We start from the raw sequence: 24,951 nt of genomic DNA, 5'->3' as shown, positions 1-24,951 counted from the left end.
GTCGGCACCGTTCTCCTGGGAACACCGTGCCAGCAGCACCTGGGAAGGCTGGCGGGTAGGGAGCTCACAGTCTGAGTTCCCCTTAGTCAGCTGTAGGGTCCCAAAAGGGAAGGTCCTGTTCCTTGGAGGTGCCTCCGGCTAGTGGCTGTATTGTCTCTCTGGGCAGCCGCAGGTAGGGTCGGCAGAGGGGAGAAGGAGGCAATATGGCGCCTGCCGCGCAGCTCAGGTCTGTGGACATGGAGGCGCCCCGAGGGATTTGGGAGTCTGATGCCGCGTCCACTACAGGCTCACCACTAGCTGGCGGCGGCCGTCTCTGGGCTGGTGTCCGCAGGTTTCTCCACCCGCTGGGGAGCCCACCAGCAGTCCCAAATGCAGGGGAGGGGAAAGGTGATTTATCCACCTACGCTTCCCGCTGGTCTCCGGGCTGCTCCGGCGGTCTCAGGTTCCAGTTCTCCTCCACAGCCTCCTCCCGTGGAGTCTCCTGGGGTCTCAGGTACCCCTCCTTCCAGCCCTCGTCTGCTGTATGCTCGCCTTCTTGCTTCTTTTTTCTAATTTCTGCTAGAATCTGTCTTTTCTGCAGAGACACGCTTTCTGGCGGTGTTTCTCGTCCGCCATCTTGATCCTATCTCCCCTCAGAGTCATCTTTGATGCCTCTCTTTTACCCTCCACGTGCAATTAATCACCAGATTCCTGTTAATCCTTCTTCCACAAGTATCTTGAATCTTGTTTTTTCTTCATTTCTATAGCAACATCCAGGATTTAAAAGCAACAACAACAGCAAACACTTTACATAACTACATTCTACATACCAGGAACTGTTTTATGTGCCTTATCAAACTATTATCCTCATTTTACAGATAACAATGAGGCACAGAAGCTTAAGTAGATTATCCAAGGAAACAGACAGGAGACCCAGGTAGTCTGACTGTAGTTTGTGCTCATAACTACTCACTGATCCTGCCGCTCAAAGAGTATAAAGAGGGCAGTTTTTAGATGCAAAGACCCACATACAAGTCTCATCTTGTCACTTCTTCCAGCAATGATCCTGGTCATCTATTAGGTGCCTTAAATTTACAACAGACAAAACTGAACTACTGATTTCTGTCCACTCACCCTGAAAGCATTCCTTATAAGGTCCCACACCATAAACCCATTTGCTCTGGCCCCCAAATGTGTAAATCATCTTTGATTCCTCTTTTCCCTTCAAACTCCATAACCAATAAAAGAAAAAAAAAATGACACTTATAGAGTAGCAGGTAGCTACATTAACTTATCTATTCATCAAAATACCCCTATTAGGTAGGTTATTATGTTATTCTCATTTACTTACGAGAAAACTGAGAGTGGTTAAAAAAAGTTATCTAACATCACATAGCTAATAAATACATCTATAATAAGTGACAAGGTGGGGATTCAAACCTAGGCAATCCAATGTACTTCTTAACCACTGTACACTGTTTGCCTCTGTAATGTGCTGCTAATACACCAGTAAGTTCCACTGGCTCTACCTCTAAAATATGTCTCAAACATATCACTTCTCTCCATCTCCACTGCTAATACCACGCTACTTAAAGTCACCATGATCTTTTAGTTGGTCAAGTAACTGGTCTATACCTCAGTCTTAAGCCCCATCCATTGACACCAGCCCATCCTGCAAACAGCAATGAGGATTTTTTTAAAAGTGTAAATCAGATCATCTTATCACCACTCCACCCCACCCATCCACCTACATGCACATCCTGCTTAAAACTGTCCGGTAGCTTCCTATCGCCTGTAGAATAAGAAGGAAACTGCTTATCAGGCCTATAAGGCCGTATGTGATCTAGTTCCTGCCTACCTCTTCTTTCTCATTCTCTCTCCTCTTCACCATGTGTCAGCCACCCTGAGTTTTCTCTGTCCCTTGAACGTGTCATGCCAACTGCGTTCCCATCACAGGGCCTTTGCACTGGATACGCTTGTTTGGTATGTTTTTGCTCTGGATTGCTGAATGAATACCTTCTTATCAGGGAGGTCTCAATAACAATCCCTTTCTTGTGGGCCTTCTCTCTCCACCAAAGGCAAAGTTGCTCTCCTCAAGCATCTCCAGCCCTAATACACCACTTTGTCTTACTTTGTCTATGCCATAGTACCTATCAACTCAGAAATCATATTACATTATTTATTGTAATTTATTCCCACCAGAAAGTAACTCCCTGAGGGCAAGGATTGTCTGCCCTTGATCTGTCTTGTCCCCATGGCCTGGTAAACAATAGACGTCATTACTATTTGATGAATGACTTTCCAGGCAAGTTGCTCAATTCTGAGTTTATCTGTAAAATGGAAATAATAATATTTACAGTGCCTACCACACCAAGGGACGATGACAAAGAGGGCATGCAAAATATTTACAAACTGATGGCTCAGTTCCACACTGAGTCTGAAGGCCTGAAAGCAGGCGAGCTCACACCACGGCTCCAGTCTGACGGCTGGCACACTCAAGAGCCAGGAAGCCCTGATGTTTCTGTTCCAGTCCAAAGGCAGGAGAAAAGCCGATGCCCCCGTTTGGAGGCAGTCTCACAGGGAGCCTCCTCCTCTCACTCAGGGGACGGTCAGCCTGTCGTTCTATTAGGCTTTCGACTGGCTGGAGGAGGCTCATCCACATTAGGGAGGGAAACATGCTTTACTCAGTGCACTGATTTAAACGTTGATCTCACCCAGAAACACCCAGAATAACGTCTGACCAAATAGCTGGGCAGTCTGGGGAACCAACCATCACATGGTTGTAGGGATGTGTCACGTTCGGGGAGCATAGGGTGCAAAGTCCCCCCAACAGTCTGTTATTCATCCACTTGACATCAGGTTTCAAGAAAGCTCAACTCCAAGTGTTGTCTATAAAACACCTATTCTCTTATCTGCTTTTTGATAGAATATAATTCTTATGTCTTGGTAGGTAATTAAATTTAAAAATCATTACCTCTTTTACTAAATCATCTATGTAGTATGTAAAGCTCATAATTCTTATTTTTATAACATTTTACTGAGTCCTGGCCTAAGTAGTTTTAGTTTTACTATGCTCTATGCTACATAAAATAATCTACTGTGGCTGGCTTAACTAGGTCTTTTAATGAAAGAAAAGCAAGAGAGGAGGGGGAAAAGGAAAGTAAAAAAAGCAGCAGCCAACAAATAGATGGGTTCACCTCCTCCGAAGCCGGTCTTGCCTCAAGGCCCATGCATCTGAACCGTTTTGTGCCTCTGCTTTGGGGGCCTTACACAACACTCATTTAGGCTCATCAGCCTTCATCAGTAGGTCCTGCCAACATCCAGCATTTTTCCATTACATTCATTTTTCAGCAAAACTTGATTAGCTGAAGAAACCAGGCAGATGCTTTATACATCTCAATTCCAACTGGAGACACCACACCCCAGAATTTCTCCCTCAGGAGCCAAGGAACAGGCTATGGAAGTTTGAACATAGGCATGTCCTGACGGAGATGCACTGGCATCTTGTTCTAACATTTCCAACCAAGCCAAAGGAGCAACGTGGAGAAAATTAATAGGAAAACAGAGGAAAGTTAAGTAGAAATATCAAAGGAACAACAACATCAAGCATAGTTAAAAAGCTAAACTCGGCTTGAGAGTAGAGCTGGTCAGGGAGAAAATGGTCCTTCAGGATCTGTGTATTTATATATTGGATTAGTGATTATATAAGCTTTCCTTTTAAGAGGAAAATAAGTGAATTTTTAAGAGTATTCCCAGACCTCAGACACAAAGTTTCAAATGCCCAAATGAATAACTCAGGCAATGCTTTTTGACAGCAGCTTTTTCAGTGACTGCAATTACCTTGGAAGAGAATACTGAATCCTTTGTCACAACGAATTCATTTGTAAAACAGTTTTCACCCCTTTCTAAGTACTTGCTGTAACTGGATGTTTCTATATTCTTATCTTAAACAAATGACAGTGCAGATAGTCTTGCCTGCTGCCTAGAAACAATGCAAACATGGCTAAACGGGTCCAGGTGGAGAAATCCCGATCCCTGGTGTACTCGCAGCTTCAGCGACAGCCAAGGGAAGAACAAACGGTGAGAAACTTACAGAAACACAGCAGGAAAGATCAACATCAGGACAGACTAGTAAAATGAGGGTGAAACAGAAGTTCTAAAAATCTAGTTTCACTCTCAGGGGTCTCCTGTCATTTAAAAAGACCTCAGGTGGTAGGTTGCAACCAAAGAAAGGCCTCTAATGGTAGACAAAAGGAAACCAGGTTTTGGGATCATGGGAACAAAAAGAACCAAGTACAGAAAGTCAACTTGTTTTTATTTTTCACCTTTTGGTGCTTGTACTGACTGGATAGTTCCCTAAGGTTTGACTGAATATCTTAGAGATGGAAGAGGTCATTTTTGTCGTGTGGTAGGGGGAGTGTAATGGAAGTTGTGGGAGGGTCTACGAGAGAGAGATTGGGTGCCTGGACTCCATTTCAGCCAGAGCAGCACTATTTTATATATTTATGAACTATATTATATACTAAAATTCTATCTAAAATTTTGACTGAAAAATGGGTTTACTTGATAAAATCAGTAATCCACTTAATGGATGAGGAGACTGAAGCCCGGAGAGGAGAAATGGCCCAGATCCCATAGCAAGTTAGTGGCAGACCCAGAAGCAGAATCCAGGTCTCTGGGCTGACTTGCTCTAGTCTCTTGTGATCCTTCTCTAAGTCAGACTGCCACATCTTCCTGGCTGTATGGTAAACTTTTCAGTTCACTACAGAATTGCCAATTGCACCACTCCACTTACAAGTGGAAATGAACAAAAGGCCATGTGTGCAGTAATTATAGCGTGAAAACTCTAAGAGAGTCCTGATGGAGAAAGAGTATAAGAATCTATTCCTCCTTCTCTTTGGCACTAGATGCTCATCTCAAGGACAAAAAGACTGGGCTGGAAAGACTGCACAGGGCCAACTTGTGGCAAGATTTATTATCACCGGGTTGGACCAAACAACTACAGTGGTACCCAGCAGGGTCTGGAATCCTACAAGCCATTAGCTCTATAGAGCCATCTTCACCGGGCTGAGGCCAAACTGTGTCTAGCGTGGATTCTTACAGGGGATCTCACTGCAGAGAAGACATTCTGCTATCACTCTTAGTAAGTAAACCTAATAATTTTCTGTATCCATGAGGTCACAATTTATTAATGACAATGTTCATTTGTTCATATATCCAGACACCATGGTAAGCACGAGGAATGGCAGAAAGATGAATGAAACATTATCCCTATTCTTCATGAACTCACTATATAAGAGAGAAGATAACTATATACAGAGTTCAAAAGGATATTAAATATGATGCTCTTAACGGTTACTTTGGGGGAAAGGGAGGGAACATTTAATTTATCCTCAGGGAACTAAGGACTTTGTAGAAAAGGTATCTGACCTGTTCTGGAAGGACTGAAAACTTGCCATTAATGAATTTATTCAGTTAACATTTATTTTTCACTATGTATCAGACAAATAAGACAATAAAACAAAAGTCTTTCCCTCATGAAACTTACATTTCAGTGGGAGATAGATGACTAAAAAAATACATAAATCATAAAAATTAGTGATGAATATTATAATAAAATTAAAAGGTAATATAATAGTGTGATTAAAGACGGGCTACTTTAGATTGATGATCAGAAAATAACTCTCTTAGGGGAATCATTCAATGTGAGACTACAATGACAAAAAGGAGTGTACTAAGCAATGATCTGGTAATGAACACTTCAGGCAGAAGGATTAGCACGTGCAAAGGCCCTGGGATGGAAAGAGCTTGAAGTGTTCGAGGAACTGAGAGGAGACTAGTTGTGTCTAGAACACAACAGGCGAGCAAGTGTCATGAGAGATGAGAGTGGTGACAGTCAAGGTCCAACAGTGTCTTACAGGCAACAAGGCATTTGCTTATCATTTAAGTGGAATGAAAAGCTACTAATAATAGGGTTACAAACAGGGAAAAGGCTAAATGTAATTTGTATTTCTAGAACAACAGTAATAAACACATATATAGTACTTGCTATGGGCTAGGCCCTGCCTAAGCACATTTGTAGACACAAATATATAAACACAGTATGGTGGCTCTTGCTGCTATATAAATATGGTTCACAGAGGGCAGAGTGGACATATGGAGATTAGTTGGAATCTGCAGTTGAAAAATGATGCTGACCTGGACTATAGTGAAAGAGAAAGTGAAAAAATCTGGGGAATTATTAGGGAATAGAACTGACAGGATTAGATTTGGAAGGAGAGAAGTAGTGAGGCAGGTGGAGAAGAATCAAATATTACTTCTATGCTTTTACAGAGTTTAAAGGAAGAAGGAACGTTCAATAGCGGTGAATGGCTTTGAGGTCAAATAGACTCATATCTGCAAAGAGATCTTTGGATTTATCAATCAGGAGGTCATTAACAACCTTGTGCATGTGGTTTTGGCAGAGTGGTATAAGCAGCCAGACTCTGCACTGCAATGAGTGACTGAGAGTTGAGGAAATGGAGATGGTGCAAGTATAATATTTTTCTGAGATGTTCCAAAGGGAAAGAAAGAAGGGAAGTGAGGGAGGCCCTTGAGAGAGGAGAATAGCTGAGAATTTTTTTTTTTTTTTTGGTTTGTAGGGCGGGGGATACTTAAATACATCCACGGAGTCAGGGAAATAAGTAGAGACAAATGTATGAAGTATAGAAGAAAAGATGCCTATCAACTGGAACAGCTTAAAGGTGGAGGGGAAAAAGGTGAGTGAGTTAATGCTTGGAAATGAAGGTTTTACTTACCCTTCTGGGATTCAGAAGAAAAGATCCTATCATAATTACAGGCAAAGATTTTAGTATATACTATAATCCATTAGTGTAATTTTAATTGTATTTTATACACTCTCTGAGAACTCAAAGCTCCATTTCTCACTTTTAATGATTTTGACCTAATAGAAGGACGGGCTCATGCTCTGCCACATAGTACTATTTACTCTCCATTGTCACACTGAACTCAGATTCGTAGGCTGACTTCATTGTTTCTTCTGATTAATGGTATGACTAGAAGAGTTATAATCACTGTCCACGCATCTGACCATCTCACAGTGTCCCTTTCAATTCATCTTCATAAACCATCTGGCTCTACAAACTGCAGGCTCCCATGACAGAATATACTTTAAATAAGGTTGGGGAAATGATAAGATGTTCACAAAAACAAAGAAGAACATTAAAATATGAATATTTGCTCCAAATTCATGAAGATCCATGACATTTATGAAAATTACTTATGAAAATTATATGAATTAACATGAATATGTGGCCTTCTCCTATCTTCTGAAAATGATTTTCAAAAGGCAGATTTCTTAGGTGTTATATTCTGATATTTCTAATTCAACATCATTCTTAAGGATAGGATGCAACAGAACAATGTAACCTAAGAAAAAGCAATAGACAATTAAGCTATATCGACTCTAAATCAAAACCATTAGTATATGGAGCTAATTTTTTTAACGAAACTAAGTTTCAAATTGAAAAATATAAAACCTGTCCAAGTTAAAGCAATGACTTGCATGCATACAGGGACAATCTTAATCAGAGATATACAAAGAGACAAAAAGAAATTTAACAGGTCAAATATTCAACATTTAAATTTTTCTAAGTTGAATACAACCTTTAATATATATCATCAAATGACTCTTTACTTAATGAAGCTAGTACTTCCTTTATATTATCACAGTTCTTTAGAAATTTGAACTTTGACTTGTCTTTTGCAAAACAGCCCAACTATAATGTTTGTTCAATAGAAATTACAAAAGATTATACAAGCGGTATTTTAGTATATATTGATCATCAATGAAATCAAACTCCCTGAGTACTCAAAACACAAAAATAACTCTGAAATTTTCCAACTTAGGAGAAAAACAAAGGAATGACAAAAACTACACAGTGGTTTCATATTCCTACTGGTAAGTAATTGACTGATAAATGAATATTTGATGGCCTAGCTACAGAAGTACTGTGGAGTCTCCATGGTGTGGGAGACTTATCTAGCTTAGTTGTAACTAATGGATGATGGGAACACAGGAAAATAGCATAATGTAAACCCCCTGCAGTAAATGCACGCTTCTCACCATACTATAATGTCACCATGGCTTACCAGGCCACACTTTAGGACACCTGGGTTCCAGCCTTGGATTTGTACTTTGTGTGATCTTGGACAGGTCACTTCTCTTTCAGTCTCAGTTTTCTGCTCTATAAAACAAGGGGAGCTGGGAGCAGTGGCATCCCTGTACCTGTAGTCCCAGCTACCCAGGAGGCTGAGGTAGGAGGATTGCTTAAGGCCAGGAGTTCAAGGATATAGTGAGTTATGATCATACCTGTGAATAGCTACTACACTCCAGCCTGGGCAACATAGCAAGATCCGGTCTCATAAAAAAAAAAAAAAAAGGTGGTGGGTGGGGTTAAGATGGTCTTAATAATCGTAATATTCTCTTAATATATTCTTGATATTCCACCATATATGTGAAATGCAGGCGATAAACATAAAGGTATGACAAATAACTCTGAACTTTCTTGGTGAAACTGGAAGAAATCAGCTCCTCCCTGTTATAGAGCTATGGCTAGCTTTATGGTTTATACAGACACATTTGATCAAAAATGAAAACATTGTCAAATCTAGGGTAGGGTCTGTAACAATATGTTTTTGGATCAAATATGTCTTGGGGAAAGAAAGTTTTTAGAAAGTGATTTTCATGATTTTTATCTAAGTGTAAATTTAAATTGTTTTACTTTATCATCTCTTGCCTTATTTTCATTAGCTAAGCAACACTGTGGAATATAAGATATTTAATTTAGGAGTACAAATATTGAATAAGTAGAGATCTTTTAATGAAAAGCAATTTAGTCACATCAATAGTTTGAAAAATGCTATAATGCTGCAGTAAACATCAAATCTCGATTGACTCTTATTGGGATAAACTTCTAGAATAGAAACGATTACATTAAAGGGTATATGGAACCTTGATACAGCCAAATGCAGAAGCATTATACAGACATTTAAAATAATAGTTTATAGATACAATATGAAAAATAACTCTGAGTATGAATGTTAGTGAATATAAAACTGAATACCCAATAAGGCTATAACCAAACAATAAGAAAGCATATGTATAGTTATAGCCAAATATTGAAAATACAATGCATTCCTCTAAAATTTTCAGGATTTTTCTCATCTCTCTTAGGAGAAAGTAGTATTATTTACATAATAAATTATTTGGAGTAAAATAAAAACAGCAATAATACTTATTTAGCTCTTACAATGTGTTAGATATTTGGTTAAGAGGTTTACATACATTATCACTTAATCATACACATAACTATTAGTTAGGAATTATTATCCCTATTTAAAAGATGAAGAAAGTGGGGCTTAGAGAGATTAATTAAATTCTCCAAGGTCATACACTTATAATAATACTCAAGTTTCAGGTTGAGTTCATAAATTTATTCATATTTATGAATATGATTTTTTTCTCAGAGTAAAATGCCAGGAATATAGATTAAGATAATAACAGATCATAAAATTCCTTATACATCTTTATTCTGGACCATAAATCTTGTTTTCTTACTTGGATCTATTTTTTTCCCCTTTTACATTTTAGCCATGAGTACAAGAAGTCTTTATCCTATAGATGGAATATTTTATTATACATCATGCCTATTATTAGAACTTTTAATTTTAATAAGTTCAGTAGGTTAATTAGAATGATGTTATTAAATATGCTTAAGCTCATTTTTTTGACTTCCAATTCAACTTTTCTCAGCTCTGGATATTTCTGATCAAGGCATTTAATTTTAATTGGTTCTAATATAAATACTAGTTGATAAGAGACTCATTTCTCTTAAAGACTACAGACAGCATTACCTGAGGAGAACCTCTGTGTAGCTGTGACACATTCAGGCTAGGCTTTCCGAAGCAACTTTGATGCTTTGACTATTTTATCCTGTTTTATTATGATAATCTTAAGAACTTCTGTTCAGTACTCAAATTTACTCCCATACTTGCAGATAAATTTGGATTTTTGGTCCCACACAAACTCTTTGTTTCTTTGCCAAGCTAGTGAAATGGAATTTTTTTAATCCTTTAAGTAGAAATCATGTCTGAAACTAGTTAAACTATTTGAGAGCATCAGAATGAAGTGAACCAAATAACACTGAGCCACATGCAAAATTTCCTTAAATCACTTTAAATTTCCTTAAATCTTTTTAAAGATTAACAAACCTTTAAAAACTGAATAGATTCAAAGCAAGACTAAAAAGCGGAAAGTAGCTATAAGTCCATATTGTAGGAGTGCTATACAACATATCTACTAAATCAGAAGAGGCTTATAACCCTTCTTGGATTGCAGAAAACTCAACTTCCTGAACAGATGGTCTTCCACCATTTAATTGCTCTTTAACTCCCTATAATCTGGCTTCTGGGCACACCACTCCACTAAAATCACTCAAAGGTTACCAATAACCTAGATCATGGAAGGCAACAACAGAAGTGCTAGAAGGGGATTTATGAATCAAACCCTGCTGAGCAATTTTATAGATTAGATAACCACATTCCAGAGACATTAGGAGACCTTCCCCAGATTACACTGCAGGTGAACCACAAAGGTCTAAAGACCAGGACCTGAATTTCTGCCAGTGCTTTGCTGTTCCTCCAGCCAATTAGGTAGTCAGACTTCTTGAAACACATTATCAAAATCAAAATTCCCCACATTTTCATATCCATAACACTGTTTTAAACTTCTTGCTAGATTCCTTTGTCCTGCCCTTCCTAGAACATCTCTTTACTATCTGCATTACATACACCCTGGCAGAGAACTAAGCCTGGCCTTTCAATAACTGTCTGTTCTCACAGTTTAATTTCCACTATGAGCCACATTCAATAGCAATAACCTCGCACCTTTTCATTAATTACTGAGCACCTCAATTAACTGCCATGTCTGTACTATAATTATCAAAATACAAATAATAGCAATAGCTAACATTTATTGAATGCTAAACTATAAGCCAGGAGCTATTCTAAACTCTTTACCTATATTAAGTTATTTAATCCTTACTACTCTATGAAGTATTACTCTGATTTTACATGTGAGGAAATTAAGGTATACAGAGGTTAACCAATTTGCCCAGGCTTGGATTTAAAAGCATACAGGGTCCCTTCAGAGGCTGTGCTCTTAAACATATTGCTAGGCAGAACATCCAACAATATGAAACCTGAAGGGGTGAGGGGAAACTTGCCCTTTCCCCCAAAAGTTCACTGAAAGATCAACTGACAATTAAGGCAGATTAATAAGAGAAAGGTTTATTTACCAATATCATGTGCATGGAGAGAATCTCAAGAGTGACTGTCCAAATATCACATTGAAATTCAGATATTTTTATGTATGCTTTTAAGAGGGGAGGAGAGAAAATGAGGACTATACGTAATTCTGTTTAGGGGGGAAAGTTGCTAGGGAGGATGAATAGATGGGGTAGACAGATTAAATTTTTTGCAAATAATTCTCTTTACAAATTAAATTAACCTGAGAGACAGGTATTGTGTTTAAAATAATTTGGGCCAGGTCTACTTACATTCTTGATCTTCTTTTCTGCAATATATTGAAATAACACAGAGAGAAAGGGAAGTCCATTGCCCCCTTTGATCTTTTGATCAGGTCAGTCCTGTTTATGCAGATAGAGGAAAAGCCTCTTCCCAGGGCCTGTTGACCTCTAAGAGCCTTTAATTCAAAACATTCTTTATACCAAAGCATCACATTTTGGGGTAAAATTTCCAGAGTTCCTTCAAATCTCTGTTTGTATTCTTGAATATTAAAATAGCATTTTCATATCAGAGTGTTTTTTTCTATGACTCTTCCTTTGATACTAGAATAGCTTATTTATGTAAAAATTCTGTTGCATTCAACATCTATTTTGAGAAAGAAGATCAATTTTTCTCAAATTGGTTTGAAAACAGAAAATGAAGGAAAAACAAATCCTGGCTGGCTATTGCCTATTAAATATGATAGCCTCAGACAGAACCCCACAAACATTTAAAAAAGTATTGATTATGCTTTCCTGTTTAACCAGGAATCTTCCATATTCTACTTAGTATAACAACACACTTCAAAATAAAGTCCATGTGCTATAGAACTCCAGAATTCTCCCCTTCCCACACCCAGTTACTATAAAAGGATGTCCTCTATAGGCTCACCTTCTTCCCAGTAGACAACTGTAATGCAAAATACAATGAATCAGTAAGATGCACATGGTCAGCTGCTTGCAGTATCTGCTGCAATCAGACCTCTTTCAAGTGTGAATGAGTAGCAAAGGATGGAAACAGTCTTCAAGACACCATTATTGCACTTTAGCACGGCAGAGGCCCTGCAGTATGAACAGTGAAGCTCTCATAGACAAATAATCAGTGGGTACTTCCACCAGAATTACCTAGGCAACAGAAAATGATGGGCCCTCTAATGGAAACAAGTTAGGGTGAATAGGAGAGAGGGAGTTAACAGCTCCTAAAAGGGTTTTCTTTTGGTTAAGAAAGAAGGAAATCCTTAATAAAATTACTGTTAGATTTGTGGACTTGGTCTCATCCTAGCACAAAAGGGAAGAAGAAGGAAGCAAATAATTAGACTGTTTTAACATGATAAATGTTATATATAATGAATCCCAGCATGCATTTTGTACTGGTGTGACATCTTTGTGTTCAATTTTTCAGATCACTTTCACAGGCCTCTTGGCATCCTAGGGCACACACAGGTGCAACTGTGTCCCTGTGATGTGACACTGAGCCAGGCTGTTCAGGAAACAAGCTATTTCTCCCGTTACTTCCTTCACACCAACACAAAAATCAGTGCTTCCAAATGTTTGCCATCCATTCCTTCCTCTCCTTCTTTAGTTTACACCTTCATATTGGTTCTGCCACTTGACAACTGTGTGACCTTCGGGAAATTACTCAGCCTCTAATGTTAATCTCTGAGAATAGCATTATCTATCTGTAAAATGGATGTAATAGTATTTATCTCAGAAAAGTATTAATAATGAGTATAAAATGAGACATAATGAGTATAAAATGGCTTTTACAGTGCCTATAAACAGTAGGGACACAATCAATTTTGGTTATTCTTATGTCTCTCACTTCCATTCATTTGTCCTATCAAAAACCAAACTAGGCTAGGAGAAGACATGAATAAGACAAATTCTCTAATCTGAAGACCTCTGCCCAGAGTCAGGCATGTAAACCAACCCACAACACGACAAGTGTTGTAACATGGAGTATGCATAGGACTACGGGGAAAGCAGGCTTAATACATAGCTTCTAAACCCACATGACTTGTTTTCAAGGATTAATTCATAGAATGGGGTCATATAGTCTTTTGTATAATTTATTTTCCCCAAGTTAAAAGTGCCATAGGAAAGCGAGGGTACAGAAGGCACTGTCACCCTATTTATAAGAATAAAAGACAGACCAATTAACAGTTTGGCTAAATTATTTTCTTTCAAATGTTATTTTACCAGACAATATAAATAATTACATCTTTAATTTACTTGTTTTGTATCTATTATTCCAGGCTATCACAACTATTTAATGAATATCTACTCATATCATAGTGTTAGGTTTGTTAGCCAAGATCTGAAGAAGCATTGAATATAACCGGAGAAAAAGACACTAAGTGGAAATAACCAGGTAAAACTCAAGCACAGGAGGTAAAGACCTAGGCTTCTAGTTCTACAGAGCAGAGTATGCATAAGTACTCAATTCTCATCTCTCTTCAGATCCCAGAGAAATGACCATATAGATATTAAAAGTAAACAAAAAAAGACATCAATGAAAAAAAGAAAAGTCATCAGAGAAGATATTTTAACACATTTCTAGTCTATGAGACGGCATATGGAAATGCATTAACAAATAAAGCAGAGCAGAGGAACCCTATATACAACACAAACTATACCACTTAGAGTATCACCAAAATGCTACAGCAGGTATGGGAGCTGACCCATCAGCCTGAGAGGCCCCAGATGGGCACTTGGTTTGCATGTACAATGGAGGGCAGGTGGGAGAAGTGGAGGTGACACAGATGGACTGATTAAAGGCCACAGTGGCTAGCTCCAAGCCCTATGTAAGGAATCACAGTCAGCAATAAAGCAGAGAGTTTATAGTTTGAGCATATGTAGTTTGAGTGGTTGAATATATACTCAACATGTGGTTGAGTATATTGTCTTGCAGGAGGATTGGCCTGTCTCTCTTGACCAATCTCAGCTGCTTAACTACAAGCATTCTCATTATTTCATCTGACTGGTTGCAGTAGATATCTGCTGTAATCAATTGACCAGGTTTCATTAAGCTGTAATGGATATTACCAGTGCTGGACCAACAAACATAAACCATTAGTTTTTTTGAGGGATATTCAGTTTTGGACTGTATTCGGCACTTCAACTTTATCTAAACATTGTACCAGACACTTGTGATTGTCAATAGGAATCCATTTCTCATCACACATAACAATATGGTGTAGAAATGGTTCATCTCTATGTTGTAACAGTAAAGAATGGGAAGCTTCGAGATGATTTCTCTTCTGATGCTCATTTAATTCATGTGGTACCCATCTATCCAGCTTCTTTACCTTGCCCATTTGTTTCAAATGGTCTAATATTGTTGGAATAGTAACGTCAAATCTTGCTGCTCAGTCACACATAGGTTGAGATGGATTCACTTCCACTACAGCTTTCAGCTCATCATTATCCTCCTTGGTCTCAGGTCACATACATGGGTCATTTTCAAGATTAAAATCACCAGAATGGAACTTCTTAAACCATCAATGTACTGTGTGTGCATTAGCCACATTCTTCCCAAACACTTCGTCTGCACAGCATTGGTTCCATGATGGAACTCATATTGGAAAATGACACAAATTTTTTACTTACCCATGATTTCACAAAATTGCTCTAAAAATATTTGAAAGATAATCACAAGCCAAAATGTGTGCTTGAAAGAATGAGAATGTACCTTCACAATAAAAATAAAACAAAAAGTGTCAAAGTGAAAGGTCAGATATATCAACTGTCAAACTTAGTATTTAAGGAAGTTGGACATTCCATACCTAATAATCCACTAAGAATAATCAGTTCATTGATCATACCAATATATGATTGGATAATGAAGGTCACCAGGTAAGTGATAAAATAATCAACAGGAAGAAAAACAAATACCACATCAATGAAATACATAAAAGTTATTTTGGAAATTATGCTTAGTGAAATAAGCCAGACACAGAAGGACAAATATTGCATGATTGTATTTATATATGGTACCTAGAATAGTAAAATTCATAGAAACAGAAAATATAATAGAGGTTACCAGAGGCTGAGGGAAGGAAGGAGAGGGAGAGTCATTGCTTAATGGGTACAGAATTTTTGTTGGGGATAATTTAAAAGTTTTAGTTACAGATAGTGGTGATGGTTACACAAGACTATAAACATATTTAACGTCACTCACTTGTATATTTTGAATGATTACAATGATAAATACTAATATTATATTTATTTTTTTCCATTAAAAAAGAGAAAATTTCCTGTGGAGGTTCAACAAACAGTGACAAGTGGATATCCACATGCAAAGGATAAATTTGGATCTCTACCTCACACCGTATATAAAAATGAACTCAAAATGGGTCATATACCTAAATGTAAGAGCTAAAAACTATAAAATTCTTAGAAGAAAACATAGCCATAACTCTTCATGGTCTTAGATTAGGCAACGGTTTCTTAAATGAGACACCAAAAGCACAAGCAACCAAAGAAAAAAATAGATAAAATTAGGTTTCATCAAAATTTAAAATTTCTGTGCTTCAAATGATACCATCAAGAAACTACCAAATGGGAGAAAATACTTGCACTCATATAAGGGTCTCATATCTAGAATATATAAAAACTCTTACAATTCAATAATAAAATTACAAATCAATTAAAAATGGCCATAGTATCTAAATAGTTATTTCTCCAAAAAAGATACACACACACATGTGGAGAATGACTGCTAAAGGGTACAGGGTTTCTTTTGGAAGTGATTAAAATGTAAGTACACTACAAACCATTGGATTGTATACTTTAAACTAGTGTATTGTATAGGAATCATATTATATACCTCACTAAAGCTGCTATAAGAAATAAGTGTTCAATAAACGATTGCCACTATTGCTTAAACATTACTCTGAAGAAAAAGACAAGCCAAAGAACACAAGAAATCTTTAATTCTACTCATATAAAGAAGACAGTAGAATGGCCAACAAACATATGAAAAAATGGTCAACATCTCTAATCATCAGGGAAATGCAAATCAAAACCACAATGAGATATCACTTAACTCCAGTGAGAATGGCCTTTATCAAAAAGTCCCCAAACAATAAATGCTGGCGTGGATGCGGAGAGACAGGAACACTCCTACACTGCTGGTGGGACTGTAAACTAGTTCAACCTCTGTTGAAAGCAATATGGAGATATCTTCAAGCGATACAAGTGGATCTACCATTTGATCCAGCAATCCCATTACTGGGCATCTACCCAAAAGATCCAATGACACTCTATAAAAAAGACACCTGCACTCGAATACTCATAGCAGCACAATTCATAATTGCAAAGCTATGGAAACAACCCAAGTGCCCATCAATCCATGAGTGGATTAATAAAATGTGGTATATGTATACCATGGAGTACTATTCAGCTCTAAGAAGCCACCATGATATAGCACACCTTGTATTTTCCTGGTTAGAGCTGGAACCCATACTACTAAGTGAAGTATCCCAAGAACGGAAAAACAAGCACCACATATACTCACCAACAAACTGGTATTAACTGAGCAGCACCTAAGTGGACACATAGGAACTACAGTAATAGGGTATTGGGCAGGTGGGAGGGGAGAGAAGGGCAGGTATATACATACATAATGAGTGAGATGTGCACTGTCTGGGGGATGGTCACACTGGAAGGTCAGACTTGTGTAGGGAGGGGGGAAAGGACATTATTTGAAACCTTAAAATTTGTAACCCCATAATATGCTGAAATAAAAAAAAAAGACTTATGAAGATAAATTATCCACACACAAAAAATTAGAAGTAGGAACGAGATGGTCTAGATAGATCCATGAAAAGACTCTGAAAGCCACAAAGAAGGCAGATGCACTGGCCCGAGACCTCAGGAGTGGAGAATGGCAATGTGCTGAGATTCCTGAGATCCCACACATGCAGGCTGGGCACCACAGAGGCCTGCAGCTTGGAACAACCAATAGGCGCAGACAAGAAAATAAACAAACCAACAAAAGTCTATTATCTTTTGCCAAAAAACTGGCAAAGGGAGAGCACAACAGAGACCAAGTGGGGACCTCCAGTTCTAACTCCTCAGCGGAGGTACCAATTGGCCAACTGCCTTCAGTAGCAGCTTCAAAGTCCTAGAGGGCCAACTCAACCTCTGCTTCACAGCCAGAGCACTGATGGGCCAACACATAAGCAGCACCAGCAAAGAAGCTCTAGGGAGCCATGCTAACCCACAGCGCTCTACAACTTGGGTAGTCCAATTCAATCTGCAGCAGCTTTGAAGCAATGACAAGCCTATCCAACCCCTGCTCCATACTGGGGCCACCAGCAAGCGGGCCAGTACACCTGTGACAGTTGAGCGTGTTGTCTTCTGGCCCGCCACCAGTGGCATAAGGAGACTTAGGCTAGAGAAAAGGGGGGAATTATCTGTAAAGGCATACAAATTTTATTTGACAAGGAATTTCTCACCTGAAACTACAGAGGTCAAGGGAAGTGGCATAATATGTTTTAGCACTGAACAAAAACAACTGTCAACTGGGAAACCTATATCCAACATAAATACCCTTCAGAAATAAAAGCAAAATAAAGACATTCTCAGACAAAGGAAAACTAAGAAATTTGCTGCTAGCAGACCTACCCATAAATAATGTCTAAAGGATGCTCTCTAAACAGCAAGGAAAAAAAAAAAGAGAGAGAGAGAGAGAGAGAATAAGGCTGGGATATTCAGAAAGGAAAGAACAATGAAATGGTAAAAGCTGAGGTAAGCACAATAGACTGTCCCTCATCCCATCAATTTATTTAGTCAAATTTTACAGTTGAAACAAAAATTTTCACACTCTGATGTTTTGCACAATCAATGTATAGGAAATACTTTTAAAAGTATGTTTAAAAAGTGAAGAAAGTAAATGAATACAAGTAAGGTTTCTATAATTTGTCCAAAGTGGCAAAATGATACCAATAGATCTTGATAACTTATAGATCTTGGGGTGTGTGTGTGTGTGTGTGTGTGTATAAAATATATGGTAATTTCTAAAAGTAGCATCTAAGGAAAATTTAAGAATATACCAAAAAATTATAAATAAACATTATAAATTAATTAAAATGGAATTCTAAAAATGCTCAAATAACCCACAGGCTGTCCACTTCAATGATAAATGGTTAAACTATGATACAGGCATATCATGGTATAAAACTCAGCAACAAAAAAGGAATAAATATTGATATATGCAACAACTTGGATGAATCCCATAGAAATTATGTTGAGTAAAAGAAGCCAAACCTAAAAGGTTAGGTATATTTCCATTTATATAACATTCTTAAAATGTCAAAATTATAAAGTCAAGAATACATTAGTAGTTTCCAGAGGTTAGGAACTGGGGTGAAGGAAGTGGGTATGATTATAAAGTGGTAACATAAGGAAGTCCTACAGTGATGTGTTGATGGTACAATTAGATATCTTGACTGCAGCGGTGGTTACACAAAGCTACACATGTGATAAAAACGCACAGGGCTACATACATGCACACAAATGAGTGCATGTATGACTCGTAAACATTTGAATAAGCTCTGCAGATTTCAGCAATGTCAACTTTTTCATATTATACTATAATTATATAAAATGTTAATATTATGGGAGGTTGAGTGAAAGGTTCATGGGCTGCCCCCTGGAAATTTCCTTGCAACTTCTTGGAGATCTGTACTTATTACAACATTAAAAGTTAAAAAAAATTTATTCAATTGACACCGCAAAAATTTTTTGACTCCCCAAAGTTTTAAAATAATTGTGACAATATATTAATACTATGGCATTGGTTCTTGACAAGATAATAATTGTGACAATAAGTAATTTTAAATAAAAATCCAGGAAGCTATAAAATGAATAATGAGACAATAAGAATGAACTATTAGAAATTAAATATGGGCCAGGCAAAGTGGCTCACACCTGTGATCCTATACTTTGGAAGGCTGAGGTGGGAGGATTGCTTGAGGTCAGGAGTTTGAGACCAGTCTGAGCAACACAGTGAGACCCCATCTCTACAAAAATTAAAAAATTTAGTCAGGTGTGGTGATGTGCTACTCAGGAGGCTGAGGAGGGAGGATCACTTGAGCCCAAGAGTTTGAGGTTGCACTGAGCTGTAATGATACCACTGTACTCTAGCCTGGGTGACAGAGCAAGACCCTGTCTCTAAAAAAAAAAAAAAAAGACACTGGAGGAGCCTACTAGAGACACTGGTTGGCAGACCATCCCGATGGGAAGGAAGGATATCGGATTGAGAAGGGAGAAGAGCTGCAGCTCAGTTGTGGATCACAGAGAGACGACAGAGATGGCTGGGGACCTCATGGAGAAAAATTATGAGACTGAGAAGGAAGAAGACAGAAGAGAAGAGATCAGTGAGGATCAAACCCAGAGAGTCTAGGAACCCAGTGAAAGGGTAAGGGGGGGTTCCCCCACCCCCTACATGCCTCTGGCGAACAGCAGGCCAGTAAGTTTATTGAAGGCTTTGCCACTCTCCACAAGCCTAGGTGCTGTAGCCAGTAAGGAATAGTGATATGAACTAACAAGTCCCAGGAATTTGGGCAGTTTGTGAGGGGCTCCCCCTGGAGAAGGCCATGAAAGGTTAGAGTGCCCGATTTCTTCCATCCATATACTCTCTCCCCTGCACCTCCCCTAACAACTGCCACTGAGAAAGCAGGTTGACCTTGGGGGACTGGGAGCAACGGCCCCTCCCCCTCCCATTACAACCATAGGAGTAATTTGAGCTGAGAAGTTTGTGGCTGGCCTACACCCCAGGCTGAGGTCTCCACAGAGAGTGGGGCCCACACCCCTTTCTTTGAGGACTTGTGGTAGAATAGGAGGTCACAATTTGGGAACTCCCTGTCCCCCAGCATTTTGCAGGGTCATAACGGTAGCAGCTGGCATAAGCAAACCAGTCCAGGTGCCCCCTGGACACAAGAGGGGTGCAAGGGGACGCAGGGGAGAGGAGTGGGTGCTGAACTCAGGTGGCCAGACATATCTGACAGGAGAGTGTGGTGGGGTGCTGAGGTACATGGATCTGGGAGTGTACCCATCTCCCCCAATGGAGAACCTCCATATTGGATAATGGTGTGGCATTTGGAGAGGAATAGCCTAGCCCCTGCTCCATGGCAACCAAACATCTCTTACTCAGGTCCCTCCCCCTACTCATTAAAACATGGAGAAAAGTTTGCAATGAGAAGTTCACAAGAGATGGCTTCTCTCTGGCATTGTGTGCTCCAGGTTGAGGTCCCCACAGATAGAGGGACCACACCTATTCCTTTGAGGACTTAAAAGGGAACAGGGATGCACAATCAGAGAACTCCATGCCCTCCAGCATTTCACAGGGATGCATGCTAGTGGTAAGACAAACAGACTGGGAGAAGTATGAGAACTGGACTTGGGAAGAGAAGGAGCACACATGCACTGAACTGAAGGAAGTGTGTTGTGGAGGTCCAAAGAATGGCAATTTGGGAGAGTATCCACCCCTCCCTGCAGAAAAACTGCACTATTGGATAATGACAGAAAGATCCCCAGCCCAGGGTCTTTAGTGCTCAAGGGTTTAGGATCCTCCCCTGTGAACAGCTTTCCCAGTTTAGAGAGCTTGTCCTGACCCTCCTACCAGCAGCTCCCCCTGGTGGCTGGAAAGCAACTTCTGAGCCTCATTGAGGATTTCCATAGTCTTTCAGGTTCCTGCAATGAAGACATGAACTGCCCCTTGCTCCTCCTCCCACCTTAGTAATGGTTGAGATCAAGCAACACCCTGGGAGCTACAGGGTCCCTCCTAAAGCTTGGGGCACTCCAGTACTCCACTTGGGGGAACAGAGCCTACCACCAGCACAAAAGAACATCTTGGCAGCTGGTTCTTTCACACAAACATCAATCGATGACAGGGAGAACAACTCTACAGCACATCATTGCATCTCTCAACCAGAGCAGACAGGGAGTGGCTGATTTGCACTCACAAGGACCACAAGCAATCTTGAAGATTAAGCTGGGGAACCCAATACAATTGACACTGCTGGGAAGAATTGAAGATGTTAGGACAGAGGCAACCAGAGAGAATCATCAAACCTGCTTGAACACTCATAGGCAATTCAGGACCAGCACTCTTCTCCCTGACATGGTCAGGGAGTCATCTTCAGGGACCCAGGGACAGGCCCTCAAGCCAGGCATAGTACCAGCAGGACTCAATCAATGAGAGAGTCAGATGAGAAGGAATCAGTGAAAGAACTACAGAAGCAAGAAATATCAGTGCAAAAGGACAGCCTCATTAGGCGACAACAACTCCTTACCAACAGATACCAAACAACAACAAAAAAATTGAAATGACAGATAAAGAATTCCAAATATGCATTACGTGGATGTTCAATAAAATATAAGAGAAAATGGAAAACCAACACAAAGAAAACAAAAAATATATAGGAAATGAATGAAATATTTATTAAAGAAATAAATTTATTAAAGCAAATCAAATTAGACCTTCTGGAAATGAAAAATTCATTCAAGGAAATACAAAACACAATGGGAAGTTTAAAGTTTAAAGAATAGAACATAACAGGAAGGGAGGATAATGCCTACGGGACTTACAGACGCTGGGGTCCCAGGGTGCTGGGTAGACTGGAGAACTACCCCCCTCCCCTAACCAGCATCTTTCATACTGAAAGTGGTAGGCACCATCACGGGAGGTAGGGTGAGACAAGAAAAACAACTTTCCCTCTGCGAATAGGGTGAATCCGTTGGGCCTTGGCACAGATCAATAGCTGACCCAGCGGAAGAAATGAAATTAATGAAATTGACAACAGGGAAATTATCCGGAAGATTAATAAAACAAAAAGTTGGTTCTTTGAAAAAATAAACAAAATTGACACGCCTTTGGCTAGACTCATGAAAAGCAGAAAAGAAAAAATTCTAATAAGCTCCATCAGGAAAAAAAAAAAGGAGATATTACAACTGATGCCACAGAGATACAAGATATAATCTATGAATACTACAAAAACCTTTATGCACACAAACTGGAAAATGAGGAGGAAATGGGCAAATTTCTAGAAACACACAGCCTCCCTAGGCTCAACCAGGAAGAAATAGAATTCCTGAACAGTCCGATAACAAGAGCTCAAAATAGAAACAGCAATTAAAAACCTTCTTAAAAAGAAAAGTCCTGGACCAGATGGTTTCACACCCGAATTTTACCACACCTACAAAGAAGAACTGGTGCCTATCCTGCAGAAATTATTCCACAACATTGAGAAGAATGGAATCCTACCCGATTCATTTTATGAAGCCAATGTCATTTTGATACCAAAACCAGAAAGGATGCAACATAGAAACATGCAGACCAATATCACTTATGAATATAGATGCACAAATTCTCAACAAAATCCTAGCTAACCAAATGCAGGTGCTTATCATGAAAATAATCCATCACGACCAAGTGGGCTTCATCCCAGGGATGCAGGGATGATTCAACATATGCAAATCTATAAATGGAATTCAGCACATAAACAGAAGCAAAAACCTTTAAAGACCATATGATCCTTTCAATAGATGCAGAGAAAGCATTTGACAAAATTCAACACCCTTTTATGATAAGAACACTTAACAAAATAGGCATAGAAGGGGCTTACCTAAAAATGACACAAGCCATATATGACAGACCCACAGCCAACATCATACTCAATGGGGAAAAATTGAAAGCATTCCCACCTAGAACTGGAACCAGGCAAGGTTGCCCACTATCTCTACTTCTATTCAACATAGTGCTGGAAGTCCTGGCTATAGCAATCAGACATGAAAGTGGAAATAAAGGCATCCAAATGGGAGCAGAAGAGATCAAACGCTCACTCTTTGCTGATGATATGATATTATATTTAGAAAATCCCAAGGATTCAACCAAGAGACTCCTGGAATTGATAAATGAATTTAGTAAAGTCTCAGAATACAAAATCAATACACACAAATCAGAGGCATTCCTATATGCAACAACAGTTAAATTGAGAACCAAATAAAAGACTCAATACACTTCACAATAGCAACAAAGAAAATAAAGTACCTAGGAATACACTTAACTAAGGAGTTAAAAGACCGCTATAGGGAGAACTGTGACATAAACACTGAGGAAGGAAATAGCAGAGGACATAAACAGATGGAAATCCATACCATGCTCATGGGTCGGTAGAATCAACATTGTTAAAATGTCTGTACTACCCATAGTGATCTACAGATTCAATGCAATCCCTATTAAAATGCCAACATCATGCTCACAGATATAGAAAAATAATTTTATGCTTCGTATGAAACCAGAGAAGACCTCGTATAGCAAAAGCAATTCTAGGCAATAAAAACAAAATGGGAGGTATCAATTTGCCAGATTTCAAACTATACTACAAAGCTGTAGTAATAAAATCAGTTTGGTATTGGCACAAAAATAGGGACATTGACCAGTGGAACAGAACTGAGAACCCACATACAAAACCATCCTCATAGAGCCATCTGATCTTCGACAAAGCAGACAGAAACATACACTCGGGGAAAGAATCCTTATTCAATAAATTGTGCTAGGAAAACAGGATAGCCACATGTAGAAGACTGAAGCAGGATCCATACCTTTCACCTCTCATAAAAATCAACTCACGCTGGGTAACAGACTTAAACCTAAGGCATGAAACTATTAGAATTCTAGAGGAAAATGTTGGAAATACTCTTCTAAACACTGACCTAGGCAAAGAATTCATGAAGAAGACCCCAAAGGCAATCACAATGACAACAAAAATAAATAAATGGGACCTGATCAAACTAAAAAGCTTCTGCACAGCCAAAGAAACAGTCATGAGAGCAAACAGACAACCTACAGACTGGGAGAAAATTTCCACATGTTACACATCCGATAAGGGGCTGATAACTAGAATCTATCTAGAACTCTCAAAAATCAGCAAGAAAAAATCAAACAATCCTAGCAGAAAGTAGGAAAAGTACATGAACAGAAACTTTTCAAAATAAGACAGAATAATGTCCAAGAAACATATCAAAAAATGCTCAAAACTGCAATGAAATATCACTTATTTCCAGTGCGAATGGCCTTTATCAAAAAGTCCCAAAACAATAAATGTTGGTGTAGACGCAGAGAGATAGGAACATTCCTACACTGCTGGTGGGACTGCAAACTAGTTCAATCTCTGTGGAAATGGAGATACCTTAAAGTGATATAAGTAGATCTACCATTTGATGCAGCATCCCCAATACTGGGCATCTACCCAAAAGAACAAAAGACACTCTATAAAAAAGATACCTGCACTTGAATGTTTATAGCAGCACAATTCACAATTGCAAAGTTGTGGAAACAACCCAAACGCCCATGAATACATGAGTGGATTAATAAAATGTGATATATGTACACCACGGAGTACTACTTAGCTCTAAGAAACAATGGTGATATAGCACCTCTTATATTTTCCTGGATAGAGCTGGAACCCATACTTCTAAGTGAAGTATTTCAAGAATAGAAAAACAAGCACCATATGTACTCACCAGCAAACTGGTATTACTTGTTCAACACCTAAATGGACATATAGGAATAACATTTATCAGGTGTTGGGCAGGTGGGAGGAGGGTGGAGGGTATG

At 38.9% G+C, this 24,951-nt stretch overlaps 1 protein-coding gene across 6 annotated transcripts in view; it reads right to left on the bottom strand.

Moving 5' to 3' along the window:
- Positions 1-24,951, bottom strand: part of PHKB (phosphorylase kinase regulatory subunit beta) — a 211,332-nt gene that overhangs the window by 65,495 nt on the left and 120,886 nt on the right. The window lies entirely within an intron of this gene.

The sequence above is a fragment of the Microcebus murinus genome, chromosome 20, assembly GCF_040939455.1.
Source record: "Microcebus murinus isolate Inina chromosome 20, M.murinus_Inina_mat1.0, whole genome shotgun sequence".
NCBI lineage: Eukaryota > Metazoa > Chordata > Mammalia > Primates > Cheirogaleidae > Microcebus > Microcebus murinus.
This window is presented reverse-complemented; position numbering and strand designations above follow the sequence as displayed.